This window comes from Bombina bombina, chromosome 3 (assembly GCF_027579735.1).
Source record: "Bombina bombina isolate aBomBom1 chromosome 3, aBomBom1.pri, whole genome shotgun sequence".
Lineage (NCBI taxonomy): Eukaryota > Metazoa > Chordata > Amphibia > Anura > Bombinatoridae > Bombina > Bombina bombina.
Genome location: NC_069501.1, coordinates 498,865,732 through 498,882,479, shown reverse-complemented (window position 1 = coordinate 498,882,479; position 16,748 = coordinate 498,865,732). Strand labels below are relative to the sequence as shown.

General features: G+C 37.4%; 1 protein-coding gene across 1 annotated transcript in view; it reads left to right on the top strand.

Moving 5' to 3' along the window:
• ITPR3 (inositol 1,4,5-trisphosphate receptor type 3) overlaps positions 1-16,748 on the top strand; it is a 579,835-nt gene that overhangs the window by 538,473 nt on the left and 24,614 nt on the right.

Sequence of the window (16,748 nt, the reverse complement as noted above, 5' to 3'; positions counted from 1 at the left end):
TAAGTTTTCCTTATAACCCCACCTATTAAAAATCGCTGCTTATTATAATTGCACATTTCAAAACAAAACTGCCCCCTGTATGCCTTTGTATTGCACCTTAAATTTCTATAATTCATCTTATTTCTGTATATAAGTTCTCCCTATAATGGGCTAGATTACAAGTGGCACTCTATTTAACGCTCCCGATCGCAGGTTAACTTTGCTAGACAGAGGCTTTTTGCGCATGTCGGGTTTCGCTTGTATTATGAGTTAAAAATAAAAAATTAGCGCACAAGCAAAAACCTGATGCGCAGAAAAAGTGGAACTTCGAATATCGCAACTGCATTAATGTAAGCGAGCATTAAGTAGCGAGCAAACTTCAAACTTTGGCATTTACCCAGCTGCGTTTATTCAAATGCGGTAAACTATTTATTATTATTATTATTATTATTATACTTTATTTATGAAGCGCCAACATATTCTGCAGCCCTGTCCATGGATACAATTCATTTAAATAAAACAATATAAGACTTGTAAGAGACAGGACAACATTTACACATGCATGAATTATGAATATTTCACTTTACAATGTTCTTCACATAGAAGAATATGTTCTATTTATTCTTAATAAATATTTCTAAATATAGATGATGGTTTTTTGATAAAATATCTATCTATACCTTTATATACATACATATACACATAGATATAAATCTTTAGACGTATATGTATGTATCTCTATGTTAAAGCCCTTTGCCTGCCTTGTTTTTTCTAACACCTGAGACCTAATATCTTCGAGCCCTTGTAAGTTTTAATGCAGTTTCTTTTTAATCATTTTTATCAGATGGTGTTATAAGTGTGTGCACTTTTAGATATATTTTTTATGTGTTTTGTGCAAATGTGTGCCTTGTGTAACAGTTAACCAGAGTTCTGAAGTCATGCTAACCCTAATACATGCACTATTTCCATTGTGCGCATGAAGCCGAAAAATACCCCATATCGCTTGCGCACTACAATTAGCGTTCCACTCGTAATCTATCCCAATATCTTGTATATCATCATATAACTGTTCCCCACAGTATTTTCTATTCTACCAAATAACAGCTCCCTATAACTATACAGATATTGCTTCTAATAACTACATCGTATTACTTCTAATAACTGCATAGAAGAGAGTGGATAGTTGTTTTATGTTTTAAAAATAGCTTCTGTTTTTAACCTTTGACAGCTCCTTGACAGATTCTTCCACAGTATTGATCTTTTTATAGGTTTACGTCCCCAGTCTGTACTGCTACCAGTCTTCTTTACGCTCTTTCTAGATGATTTGATAACATCTTATTGGCTTCCCACAACTTTCTTTTGGTAATCTTAAAGTTCTTATTTTCAGCCCTTGAATTTACACCTGCATTATAATCAAAGTAACTGTGTATCTAATTGCTAATGTCAATGAAATGGTCCTCCCCTACATTTCCTTCCAAACCTGGCCATAATTTCCCTTTTTATGTATCAGACATTAACATCATTACACGTAAGTCCTTGCTAAAGATCCTCTATACTTGTTCACTGACAGATTTTTTGCAAGCCCAGACTATAACATCAGAGATAATGTCTTGATCTGAGATAATGTCACTTTCTACATTGTTGCCCAGCAATATGTGGCCGCAGGATTATTGACCAATGTCATTGGTGGTACAATGTTAAGAATCATTGATGTAATTTGCCTCTATACTGTTTTCCACATTATGGCCTAGAAATAGAGCATACAAATTTTAGTGCACAGTGCTCTAGAGCGCAATCCATAGAGCTTCCATTTTTACTCTCATATTACAAGTGTAGAAAATAATATAAGCAAAGCCTTGAGCGTGTTAACAGCTGAATGTCAGATAGCATGGGATATAGTTATCCATCACATACTAGACTTCTATGGAGGTGTGCTGAAAAGCTTATTTGGTCTATTGCTCGGGCACGTGTGCTAACCCAAATAGTGAAGTTCTTTATAAAGTTTTAAACTATATATATATATATATATATATATACATACTATAATCACGTTTGTAATGCGTCCGTCGGTGTCGCCAGTTGCGCACGCATCCTCAAAGGAATGTTGGCAGCGCGAGGCAGCCAAACCCCTCACCAGAACCGCAACCACCGAGGACCACCGCCACAGATGACCACCACCAAGGATCGCCACATCTGGGAAGACCGCTCCGGACCTGTGCTCCGCACCGCCTTCGCTGTGGATGAAGATGATGGACCCGTCTGGAAGAAGACCTTCTCCGCTGGACTTCTGAAATCGTGAGTACCTATTTGGGGCTTTAGTGTTAGTTTTTTTGTATTTTTTTTGGGGGGGGGTTGTTTTTTTAGATTAGGGTTCATTGGGCAATTTCAAAAAGAGTTGAATGCCCTTTTAAGGGCAGTGAAAAGAGCTGAATGCCTTTTTAAAGGGCCATAATACCCAAATGTTTAATCACTTGAAAGTGATGCAGTATAGCTGTAAAATGCTGACTAGAAAATATCTCCTGAACATCTCTATGTAAAAAAGAAAGATATTTTACCTCAAAAGTTCCTCAGTAGCCACATCCCATTGTAAAGGATTTCTAAGCAGCATTTTAGTGTGTCTGTCCTGGGACATCTTAGGGGATGAGCCTTGTGAACTCTCATATTATTTCACCAATCAGGTAAAGGAAGCTTACTATGAAATCTCATGAGAGTTAAGTCAAATCTCATGAGATCACAGTAAGAGTTCATGACCTCAGCACTGCTGATGCTGATTGGCTGCTGTTCATTTCTTCATTTTTATTTTTACCTGCAGCTGGGAGCAGGTGAAGTATAACTTTTTACACAGAACTTACTCTGCTGAGCTGAGGAGATTGTGAGGTAAAATATCTTCCTTTTTTACATAGAGATCCTCAGGTGATATTTTCCTGTCAGCTTTTTACAGTTACACTGCATCAGTTTCAAGTGATTTAGCATTTGAGTATTATGTCCCTTTAAGGGCAATGCCCATACAAATGCCCTTTAGGAGCAATGGGTAGTTTAGGTTTATTAGTGTTAGTTTTTTTTATTTTGGTGGGTTTGTTGGGTGGGGGGTTTTACTGTTAGGGGGAACTTTGTTTATTTTTAATGTAAAAGCTGATTTCTTTAGGACAATGCCCTACAAAAAGGCCTTTTAAGGGCTATTTGTAGTTTAGTATTAGATTAGGGGGTGTTTTTATTTTGGGAGGATATTTTTATTGTTATAGGGGTATACGTTTAGGTTTAATTTTATTATTTTGGATAGCTTTATTTTTTTTTCTATATTTTTACTTTTTTATTTTTTGTAGCTTGGGGGGTTGGGGTTGCAGGCTTATCAACTAGTGTGTATATATATATATATATATATATATATATATATATATAAATTAAAATAATGAATGGTGCACACATACATATGTGCGCACACACATGCACATATATATACATACATATACACATATACAAACCCAGACACATACATCTTTAAGCCCTTCCCAGACACATACCATCTCATATTCCATATCCCTTTAAATCAATGTTAAAGCCATTTATTTTGATTAAAAAATATATATATATTTTACCTTTAATATGTGTGTGTGTGAAATTCTTTATTTTAATTAATTATACATGTTTGTTATGCATATATTCTAGCCATAACACTTTACTTCAGATCTCCAGATGTGTTAAGTTTTTTAATGCAATACACCACTTGCATGCCCATGAAATGTTAGCCGCGCTAAGATTCTCTGGTAAATCTTTTTTACCATTGACTTGCAATACCAGATTGTGCGCTACTCTTAGTGCAGGGTCACGATATGGATAGCACACCCTGTGCTATAGATATCGATCCACTTGTAATCTGGGCCTATATGTCAGCTATAGCATTTTGACCAAGAAATTTTACAGTCAACAGTTAATCTTCGACAATGCTGCCAAGTACCCTCAATACAAGGCCTGTCCTCCACCCTCCTGCAGCCTCCCACCATATTAATGTACATCAATGATTCTCAATACTCTCAAGTTCCACAACAAACAAAATTGTATTTTCCTTCTTGTGCTGTTAAGCAGCTCAGTCATTGTGATTGGCTAACCAGTTCTCTGTTAGGGAAATGCTACTATTCTATAAGAGGAACTGAGCCATGAAACATTACGCTAATAAAAATAATAGGTCCATCTGTTTCCTGAGTATTCTTGTTCTATGTGTGTAGTGTAAATTATTGTCTGGCTCTGAGTGTATAGGTAGAAATAGTGCTCATTTCTTGCTAAAGAATTACACTTGATATATAGAAGTTGATATATAGCAATAGTGGGCTGGCCATTCATGATCTATATATTTTATTAGAAAATCGTTTCTAAATTAATCTTTACACCCCTTTCCCATGTGGCTGTATGCTAATTTGTAGAACAAAGTACGTGATAGTATTATTATCTTATTTTAAAAAGCTCCCGTGGGTATTGTAGAGCTAAACAGTAAAAATACTGCATGTTATATTTAGTGTTTAAAATACTGGACAACTTATAGGTGATTGGGCACAGGTGAGAGGTGGGGTAACACTAAAAGCTCAACCTTAGGCGACACTCATGATCCCACCATGGATATAATTCACAACTGAGCTGTCATTTTATCCCCTTGGTTGCCAGTAACACACACATGCAGTAGTGATTTAACCTCCTTAACTGCCAGTAGCACACACACGTAGCAATGATTTAACACCCCCCATATCTGCCTTTAAAACATATAATAGAAAATCTTTTGTTTCATTTTTGGTTGGTCTTTTTGCCCCCATATTTGTAATGCATAGAGGCATAGGAGGCCATTTACATTTAGCTAATAGTGGACTTTAAAAATGCTAAACATTTAATTGTCCGGTATTTTTATATAGATTTTACTGGACAGCCTGCTATAATACTGAACTGTCTGGTTAAATACTGGACTCTTGGCAACCAACATATTATATATCATAAAATTTTTAAAATTGCATTAATTAAAGTGGAGGGATTATGCAAGGTAGATCATTTTTACCCCCAAATCATCAAATGAGTATACAAACAATAACATTAGCCCCTGCAAAACAAAGATAGTGTGTATAGTGGTGGTGTCACCTCATGGAGGGTGTAACCCGGGTGCGGCCTGCACCCCCCTAGTGATGCCACTGGACTGTCCCTTTAATGTATTCTCTCATAGACTTCAAAGTAGCGAGCAAACTTCAAACTATTATTATTTTATGAATTATGAATATTTCACATTACAATGTTCTTCACATAGAAGAATATGTTCTATTTATTCTTAATAAATATTTCTAAATATATTTTTTGATAAAATATCTATACCTTTATATACATACATATACACATAGATATAAATCTTTATACGTATATGTATGTATCTCTATGTTAAAGCCCTTTGCCTGCCTTGTTTTTTCTAACACCTGAGACCTAATATCTTCAAGCCCTTATAAGTTTTAATGCAGTTTCTTTTTAATCATTTTTATCAGATGGTGTTATAAGTGTGTGCACTTTTAGATGTATTTTTGATGTGTTGTGTGCAAATGTGTGCATTGTGTAACAGTTAACCAGAGTTCTGAAGTCATGCTAACCCTAATACATGCACTATTTCCATTGTGCGCATGAAGCCGAAAAAACATAATTTATGTAAGAACTTACCTGATAAATTCATTTCTTTCATATTAGCAAGAGTCCATGAGCTAGTGACGTATGGGATATACATTCCTACAAGGAGGGGCAAAGTTTCCCAAACCTTAAAATGCCTATAAATACACCCCTCACCACACCCACAATTCAGTTTAACGAATAGCCAAGAAGTGGGGTGATAAAAAAGGAGCGAAAGCATCAAAATAAGGAATTGGAATAATTGTGCTTTATACAAAAAAATCATAACCACCACAAAAAGGGTGGGCCTCATGGACTCTTGCTAATATGAAAGAAATTTATCAGGTAAGTTCTTACATAAATTATGTTTTCTTTCATGTAATTAGCAAGAGTCCATGAGCTAGTGACGTATGGGATAATAAATACCCAAGATGTGGAACTTCCACGCAAGAGTCACTAGAGGGGGAGGGATAAAATAAAGACAGACAATTCCGCTGAAAAATAATAATCCACAACCCAAATCAAAAGTTTAATCTCAATAAAGAAAAAAACTGAAATTATAGGCAGAAGAATCAAACTGAAACAGCTGCCTGAAGTACTTTTCTACCAAAAACTGCTTCAGAAGAAGAAAACACATCAAAATGGTAGAATTTAGTAAAAATATGCAAAGAAGACCAAGTAGCTGCTTTGCAAATCTGATCAACAGAAGCTTCATTCCTAAACGCCCAGGAAGTAGAAACTGACCTAGTAGAATGAGCCGTAATTCTTTGAGGCGGGGATTTGCCCAACTCTACATAAGCATGATGAATCAAAGACTTTAACCAAGACGCCAAAGAAATGGCGGAGGCCTTCTGACCTTTTCTGGACCCAGAAAAGATAACAAATAGACTAGAAGTCTTTCTAAAATCTTTAGTAGCTTCAACATAATATTTCAAAGCTCTTACTACATCCAAAGAATGTAAAGATCTCTCCTTTGAATTCTTAGGATTAGGACACAATGAAGGAACAACAATTTCTCTACTAATGTTGTTAGAATTCACAACCTTAGGTAAAAATTTAAACGAAGTCCGCAACACTGCCTTATCCTGATGAAAAATCAAAAAGGAGAGTCACAAGAAAGAGCAGATAATTCAGAAACTCTTCTAGCAGAAGAGATGGCCAAAAGGAACAAAACTTTCCAAGAAAGAAAGTAATTTAATGTCCAGAGAATGCATAGGTTCAAACGGAGGAGCTTGTAAAGCCCTCAGAACCAAATTAAGACTCCAAGGAGGAGAGATTGACTTAATGACAGGTTTGATGCGAACCAAAGCCCGAACAAAACAATGAATATCAGGAAGATTAGCAATCTTTCTGTGAAAAAGAACAGAGAGAGCAGAGATTTGTCCTTTCAAGGAACTTGCAGACAAACCTTTATCCAAACCATCCAGGAGAATTTATGAGAAGAACACCAAGAAATATAAGTCTTCCAGACTCGATAATAAATCTTCCTAGACACAGATTTACGAGCCTGTAACATAGTATTAATTACTGAGTCAGAGAAACCTCTATGACTAAGAATCAAGCGTTCAATTTCCATACCTTCAAATTTAATGATTTGAGATCCTGATGGAAAAAAGGGCCTTGAGATAGAAGGTCTGGTCTTAACGGAAGAGTCCACGGTTGGCAACTGGCCATCCGAATGAGATCCACATACCAAAACCTGTGAGGCCATGCTGGAGCCACCAGCAGTACAAACGAACATTCCATTAGAATTTTGGAAATCACTTTTGGAAGAAGAACTAGAGGCAGAAAGATATAGGCAGGATGATAATTCCAAGGAAGCGACAACGCGTCCACTGCCTCCGCCTGAGGATCCCTGGATCTGGACAGATACCTGGGAAGTTTCTTGTTTAGATAAGAGGCCATCAGATCTATTTCTGGAAGTCCCCAGATTTGAACTATCTGAAGAAATACCTCTGGGTGAAGGGACCATTCGCCCGGATGTAACGTCTGGCGACTGAGATAATCCGCTTCCCAATTGTCTACACCTGGGATGTGAACTGCAGATATTAGACAGGAGCTGGATTCCGCCCATACAAGTATCCGAGATACTTCTTTCATAGCCTGAGGACTGTGAGTCCCACCCTGATGATTGACATATGCCACGGTTGTGACATTGTCTGTCTCAAAACAAATAAACGATTCTCTCTTCAGAAGAGGCCAGAACTGAAGATCTCTGAAAATCGCACAGAGTTCCAAAATGTTTAAAGACAATCTCGCCTCCTGAGATTCCCAAACCCCCTGCGCCGTCAGAGATCCCCATACAGCTCCCCAACCTGACAGACTCGCATCTGTTGAGATCACAGTCCAGGTTGGACGAACAAAAGAAGCCCCTTGGACTAAACGATGGTGATCTATCCACCACGTCAGAGAGTGTCGTACATTGGAATTTAAGGATATTAATTGTGATATCTTTGTATAATCCCTGCACCATTGGTTCAGCATACAAAGCTGAAGAGGTCGCATGTGAAAACGAGCAAAAGGGATCGCGTCCGATGCAGCAGTCATGAGACCTAGAATTTCCATGCATAAAGCTACCGAAGGGAATGATTGAGACTGAAGGTTTCGACAGGCTGAAACCAATTTCAGACGTCTCTTTTCTGTTAGAGACAAGGTCATGGACACTGAATCTATTTGAAAACCCAAAAAGGTTACCTTTGTCTGAGGATTTAACAAACTCTTTGGTAAATTGATCCTCCAACCATGTCTTTGAAGAAACGACACAAGTTGATTCGTATGAGATTCTGCAGAATGTGAAGACTGAGCAAGTACCAAGATATCGTCCAAATAAGGAAATACCGCAATACCCTGTTCTCTGATTACAGAGAGAAGGGCACAGAGAACCTTTGAAAAGATCCTTGGAGCTGTTGCTAGGCCAAACGGAAAGGCCACAAACTGGTAATGCTTGTCTAGAAAAGAGAATCTCAGAAACTGAAAGTGATCTGGATGAATCGGAATATGAAGATATGCATCCTGTAAATCTATTGTGGACATATAATGCCCTTGCTGAACAAAAGGCAGAATAGTCCTTATAGTCACCATTTTGAATGTTGGTATCCTTACATAACGATTCAATATCTTTAAATCCAGAACTGGTCTGAAGGAATTCTCCTTCTTTGGTACAATTAATAAATTTGAGTAAAACCCCAGACCCTGTTCCAGGACTGGAACTGGCACAATTACTCCAGCCAACTCTAGATCTGAAACACGTTTCAGAAATGCCTGAGCCTTCACTGGGTTTATTGGAATGCGAGAGAGAAAAAATCTCTTCGCAGTCGGCCTTACCTTGAAACCTATTCTGTACACTTGTGAAACAATGTTCTGAATCCAAAGACTGTGAATCGAATTGATCCAAATGTCTTTGAAAAATCGTAACCTGCCCCCTACCAGCTGTGCTGGAATGAGGGCCGCACCTTCATGTGGACTTGGAAGCTGGTTTTGACTTTCTAAAAGGCTTGGATTTATTCCAGATTGGAGAAGGTTTCCAAACAGAAACCGTTCCTTTAGAGGAAGGGTCAGGCTTCTGTTCCTTATTCTGACGAAAGGAACGAAAATGATTAGCAGCCCTATATTTACCTTTAGATTTTTTTGTCCTGAGGCAAAAAACTTCCTTTCCCCCCAGTAACAGTTGAAATAATAGAATCCAACTGGGAACCAAATAATTTATTACCTTGGAAAGAAAGAGAAAGCAAAGTTGACTTAGAAGACATATCTGCATTCCAAGTTTTAAGCCATAAAGCTCTTCTAGCTAAAATAGCTAAAGACATATACCTGACATCAACTCTAATAATATCAAAGATGGCATCACAAATAAAGTTATTAGCATGTTGAAGAAGTTTAACAATGCTATGAGTATTATGGTCTGATACTTGTTGTGCTAAAGCCCCCAACCAAAAGGTGGAAGCGGCAGCAACATCAGCCAAAGAAATAGCAGGCCTAAGAAGATTACCTGAACATAAATAAGCTTTCCTTAGAAAGGATTAAATCTTCCTATCTAAAGGATCCTTAAAGGAAGTACTATCTGCCGTAGGAATAGTAGTACGTTTAGCAAGAGTAGAGATAGCCCCATCAACTTTAGGGATTTTGTCCCAAAACTCTAATCTGTCAGATGGCACAGGATACAATTTCTTAAACCTTTGAGAAGGAGTAAAAGAAGTACCCATATTATTCCATTCCCTAGAAATTACTTCAGAAATAGCATCAGGGACAGGAAAAACTTCAGGAATAACCATAGGAGGTTTAAAAACCGAATTTAAACGCTTATTAGATTTAGTATCAAGAGGACTAGATTCCTCCATCTCTAATGCGATTGTTCTTTAAGTAAAGAGCGAATAAATTCCATTTTAAATAAATATGAAGATTTATCAGTGTCAATATCTGAGACAGAATCCTCTGAACCAGAAAAATCCTCATCAGAAACAGACAAAACAGAATGATGACGGTCATTTAAAATTTCATCTGAAAAATGAGAAGTTTTAAAAGACCTTTTACGTTTACTGGAAGGAGGAATAACAGACATAGCCTTCCTAATAGAATTAGAAACAAATTATTTTATATTAACAGGAACATCCTGAGTATTAGATGTTGATGGAACAGGTAATGGTATATTACTAATGGAAATAATATCTGCATTAGCAAGCTTATCATGACATTCATCACAAACTACAGCCGGAGGAACAGTTACCACAAGTTTACAACAAATGCACTTAACTTTGGTAGAACCAGCATCAGGCAGCGTCTTTCCAGAAGTAGATTCTGATCCAGGGTCAATCTGAGACATCTTGCAATATGTAATAGAAAAAACAACATATAAAGCAAAATTATCAAATTCCTTAAATGACAGTTTCAGGAATGGGAAAAAATGCCAATGAACAAGCCTCTAGCAACGAGAAGCAATGAAAAATGAGACTGAAATAATGTGAAAAAAAGGTGGAGACAAGAATGACGCCCACATTTTTTAGCGCCAAAAAAGACGCCCACATTATTGGCTCCTTAAATTTTTTGGTGCCAAGAATGACGCCACATCCGGTGACGCCGACATTTTTGGCGCAAAACGTAAAAAAAATGACGTAATCACGAACAACTTCCGGCGTCAAGAATGACGCCGGTAATTATTTTTTGCGCCAAAAAAGTCTGCGCCAAGAATGACGCAATAAATTGAAGCATTTTCAGACCCCGCGAGCCTAACAGCCCACAGGGAAAAAAGTCAATTTGAAACAATCTTAAGGTAAGAAAAAAAAAATAATTTGATTATTCATATGCATTATCCCAAATAATGAAACTGACTGTCTGAAATAAGGAATATTGATCATCCTGAATCAAGGCAAATATAAGTTTAAAGACATATATTTAGAACTTTATATATAAAGTGCCCAACCATAGCTTAGAGTGTCACAAAAAATAAGACTTACTTACCCCAGGACACTCATCTACATATAGTAGATAGCCAAACCAGTACTGAAACGAGAATCAGTAGAGGTAATGGTATATAAGAGTATATCGTCGATCTGAAAAGGGAGGTAAGAGATTAATCTCTACGACCGATAACAGAGAACCTATGAAATAGATCCCGTAGAAGGAGACCATAGAATTCAAATAGGCAATACTCTCTTCACATCCCTCTGACATTCACTGCACGCTGAGAGGAAAACCGGGCTCCAGGCTGCTGCGAAGCGCATATCAACGTAGAATCTAGCACAAACTTACTTCACCACCTCCACGGGAGGCATAGTTTGTAAAACTGAATTATGGGTGTGGTGAGGGGTGTATTTATAGGCATTTTAAGGTTTGGGAAACTTTGCCCCTCCTGGTAGGAATGTATATCCCATACGTCACTAGCTCATGGACTCTTGCTAATTACATGAAAGAAATACCCCATATCGCTTGCGCACTACAATTAGCGTTCCACTCGTAATCTAGCCCAATATCTTGTATTGCATCATATAACTGTTCCCCACAGTATTTTCTATTCCACCAAATAACAGCTCCCTATAACTATACAGATATTGCTTCTAATAACTACATCATATAACTTCTAATAACTGCATAGAAGAGAGTGGATATTATGTCTAGTACAATGAGTTCATTGTACTAGACAAAATAGCCACTATATTCTATAAAACCTTAATAGGTTGTTTTATGTTTTGAAAATAGCTTCTGTTTTTTTAACCTTTGACAGCTCCTTGACAGATTCTTCCACAGTATTGATCTTTTTATAGGTTTACGTCCACAGTCTGTACTGCTACCAGTCTTCTTTACGCTCTTTCTAGATGATTTGATAACATCTTATTGGCTTCCCACAACTTTCTTTTGGTAATCCCAAAGTTCTTATTTTCAGCCCTTGAATGTACACCTGCATTATAATCAAAGTAACTGTGTATCTAACTGCTAATGTCAATGAAATGGTCCTCCCCTACATTTCCTTCCAAACCTGGCCATAATGTCCCTTTTTATGTATCAGACATTAACATCATTACACGTAAGTCCTTGCTAAAGATCCTCTATACTTGTTCACTGACAGTTTTTTTGCAAGCCCAGACTATAACATCTGAGATAATGTCTTGATCTGAGATAATGTCACTTTCTACATTGTTGCCCAGCAATATGTGGCCGCAGGATTATTGACCAATGTCATTGGTGGTACAATGTTAAGAATCATTGATGTAATTTGCCTCTATACTATTTTCCACACTATGGCCTAGAAATAGAGCATAAAAATTTTAGTGCACGGTGCTCTAGAGCGCAATCCATAGAGCTTCCATTTTTACTCTCATATTACAAGTGTAGAAAAGAATGTAAGCAAAGCCTTGGGCGTGTTAACAGCTGAATGTCAGATAGCATGGGATATAGTTATCCATCACATACTAGACTTCTATGGAGGTGTGCTGAATAGCTTATTTGGTCTATTGCTCGGGCACGTGTGCTAACACAAATAGTGAAGTTCTTTATAAAGTTTTAAACTATATATATATATATATATATATATAATCACGTTTGTAATGCGTCCGTCGGTGTCGCCAGTTGCGCACGCATCCTCAAAGGAATGTTGGCAGTGCGAGGCAGCCAAACCCCTCCCCAGGACCACCGCCACAGATGACCACCACCAAGGATCACCACATCTGGGAAGACCGCTCCGGACCTGTGCTCCGCGCCGCCTTCGCTGTGGATGAAGATGATGGACCCGTCTTTTAGATTAGGGTTCATTGGGCAATTTCAAAAAGAGTTGAATGCCCTTTTAAGGGCAGTGAAAAGAGCTGAATACCTTTTTAAGGGCAATGCCGATACAAATGCCCTTTAGGGGCAATGGGTAGTTTAGGTTTATTAGTGTTAGTTTTTTTTATTTTGGGGGGTTTGTTGGGTGGGGGGTTTTACTGTTATGGGGGACTTTGTTTATTTTTAATGTAAAAGCTGATTTCTTTAGGACAATGCCCTACAAAAGCCCTTTAAGGGCTATTTGTAGTTTACTATTATATTAGGTGGTGTTTTTATTTTGGGAGGATTTTTTTATTTTTACAGGGGTATACGTTTAGGTTTCATTTTATTATTTTGGATAGCTTTATTTTTTTTCTGTATTTTTACTTTTTTATTTTTTGTAGCTTGGGGGGTTGCAGGCTTATCAACTAGTATATATACATATAAATTAAATTAATGAATGGTGCACACATACATATGTGCACACACATGCACATATATACATAAATATACACATATACAAACCCAGACACATACATCTTTAAGCCCTTCCCAGACACATACCATCTCATATTCCATATCCCTCTAAATCAATGTTAAAGCCATTTATTTTGATTAAAAAAATATATATATATTTTACCTTTAATATGTGTGTGTGTGAAATACTTTATTTTATTTATTTTTTTTTATTAAATTTTTTATTGAGGTTCACCAAACAAGTCAAATAAAAGTTGAGACAAACACCATTACACGATAATGACACAATAGTTCCATTGACAATAATTAGTACATAGTTTTAAAGATGTTGCGAACTGAGAGTTAATACAATCTAGCTATACGATAATGAAACTTAATCTTCAGCCTAATATAGTTCTTGTCGTTTGGGAAATTCACCGTGAGTGATTGGTCTCTTTCGGATTCTATCTAAAAGGTGAAACCTCATTTTCCTTTTTTCCATTCAAGAATGTATAACATTGTATGTGCCGATAAGGGTGGTGACCGGAAGGTTCCGGAGAGTGAAAGAGAGAAAGCGTTAGAATAGAAGGGATGAAGGAGAGAGGGGAAGGGAGAAAAGGGGGGGAAAAAAAAAAAAAAAAAAACGACACTAATGGCGAAGGGGAAGGAGGTATGGCGAGCCCTGGAGCAGGGTCGCTCCACATAGGATAGGACCCCGGTCCCTAGCTAAATGGACAACAATACTATATGGTTTTGTTCCAGTATGCAACTAAAAGATCATGGATATCTAATTTGTGGACTTTCAGGTAATGGTATCTCTCTAATAATAGCAGATCCTCCACCTGGCTCCGCCATTCCTGCTCTGAGGGGATTGTTTGTGTTTTCCAGTATTTTGGAATGATCTTTTTGGCCGCTGTCAACATAAGTAGAAACAAAGCTCTTTTGCCCCTTGCTGTTAGTTGGGGCACAGAGCAGAATATTAATGTCTCAGGCACTTGCGGAACCGTTGTTCCCAGCACGTCCGACATAGCCTGGAACACCGTCTTCCAATAACAAGTCAAGCGGGGACAACTCCACCAGATATGAAGGAGAGAACCCACTTCCCCACACCCTCTCCAACAAGTGTTGGTTGTGCCGGGGAACATCTTACTCAGTCTTAATGGTGTCAAGTACCATCTGCTAGTTAGCTTAAGGTGAATTTCTTGTACTTTTGCGAAATACTTTATTTTAAATAATTATACATGTTTGTTATACATATATTCTAGCCATAACACTTAACTTCAGATCTCCAGATATGTTAAGTTTTTAATGCAATACACCACTTGCATGCCCATGAAATGTTAGCCGCGCTAAGATTCTCGGGGAAATCTTTTTTACCATTGACTTGCAATACCAGATTGTGCGCTACTCTTAGTGCAGGGTCACGATATGGATAGCACACCCTGTGCTATAGATATCGATCCACTTGTAATCTGGGCCTATATGTCGGCTACTAGCCAAGAAATTTTACAGTCAACAGTTAAACTTCGACAATGCTGCCAAGTACCCTCAATACAAGGCCTGTCCTCCACCCTCCTTCAGCCTCCCACCATATTAATGTACATCAATGATTCTCAATACTCTCAAGTTCCACAACAAACAAAATTGTATTTTCCTTCTTGTGCTGTTTAGCAGCTCAGTCATTGTGATTGGCTAACCAGTTCTCTGTTAGGGAAATGCTACTATTCTATAAGAGGAACTGAGCCATGAAACATTACGCTAACAAAAATAATAGGTCCATCTGTTTCCTGAGTATTCTTGTTCTATGTGTGTAGTGTGTAGTGTAAATTATTGTCTGGCTCTGAGTGTATAGGTAGAAATAGTGCTCATTTCTTGCTAAAGAATTACACTTGATATATAAAAGTTGATATATAAAAGTATTTTGTTTCGATTTTAAAAAATAGAATTTCTAATAATTACTCACTGGCCCTGCACATGAAAAAAAAAATACACTGCAGCCCTCCCTTAGCAATGGTGGGCTGGCCATTCACGATCTATATATTTTATTAGAAAATCGTTAAATTAATCTTTACACCCCTTTCCCATGTGGCTGTATACTAATTTGTAGAACAAAGTACATGATATTATTATTATTATCTTATTTTAAAATTCTCCCCTGGGTATTGTAGAGCTAAACAGTAAAAATACTGCATGTTATATTTAGGGTTGCCAGCTTTGCTCCATAAAATTACTGGACAACTTATAGGTGATTGGGCACAGGTGAGAGGTGGGGTAAGAAAAGCTCAACCTTAGGCGACACTCATGATCCCACCATGGATATAATTCACAACTGAGCAGTCATTTTATCCCCTTGGTTGCCAGTAACACACACATGCAGTAGTGATTTAACCTCCTTAACTGCCAGTAGCACACACACACACGTAGCAATGATTTAACACCCCCATAGCTGCCTTTAAAACATATAATACAAAATCTTTTGTTTCATTTTTGTTTGGTCTTTTAGCCCCCATATTTGTAATGCATAGAGGCATAGGAGGCCATTTACATTTAGCTAATAGGGGACTTTAAAAATGCTAAACATTTAAGTGTCCGGTATTTTTATATAGATTTTACTGGACAGCCTGCTATAATACTGAACTGTCTGGTTAAATACTGGACTCTTGGCAACCAATATATTATATATCATTAAATTTTAAAAATTGCATTAATTAAAGTGGAGGGATTATGCAAGGTAGATAATTTTTACCCCCAAATCATCAAATGAGTATACAAACAATAACATTAACCCCTGCAAAACAAAGATAGTGTGTATATATATATATATATATATATATATATATATGTATAGCCAGAATGCAGTGCTTAAACACTATGGGGCCGATTCTCTATAGCAATCTGGGCTGGTGAGATTCTATAAAAATGCTCGCCAGCCCTTCTATTTCTTTGATGGAATTCTATAAAGCTTTTTACCCTGAAAACAGAGTGTCTCGCTAAGGAGGCGTATACTGTATTTTCGTATAGGGGGAGATGCGGACATTACAAAAGTACACAATTAAATCATAGAAAACAAATAATAATAATCATAAAAGCAACCAATTACATTGGAGTTTAAATGACTGCTGGAAAATTCAAAACTCAACTTTAAAAAAAAAGACAAAGTAAGTTATTAAACCCAAGTTTGTCCAACTTTAACCAAAAAGCTAACTAGACAGATGTAGCCATGGTCAGTATAAACAGCATTGTTTGCCATTTTTCCATCTAAAGGGGAGGATAGTCCACAGCTTCATTCATTACTTGTAGGAATTAAGAACCTGGCCACCAGGAGGAGGCAAAGATACCCCAGCCAAAGGTTTAAATACCTCCCCCACTTCCCTCATCCCCCAGTCATTCTTTGCCTTTCGTCACAGGAGGTTGGCAGAGAAATGTCGGAAGATTTGGAGTAGTCTCTTATGGAGGGT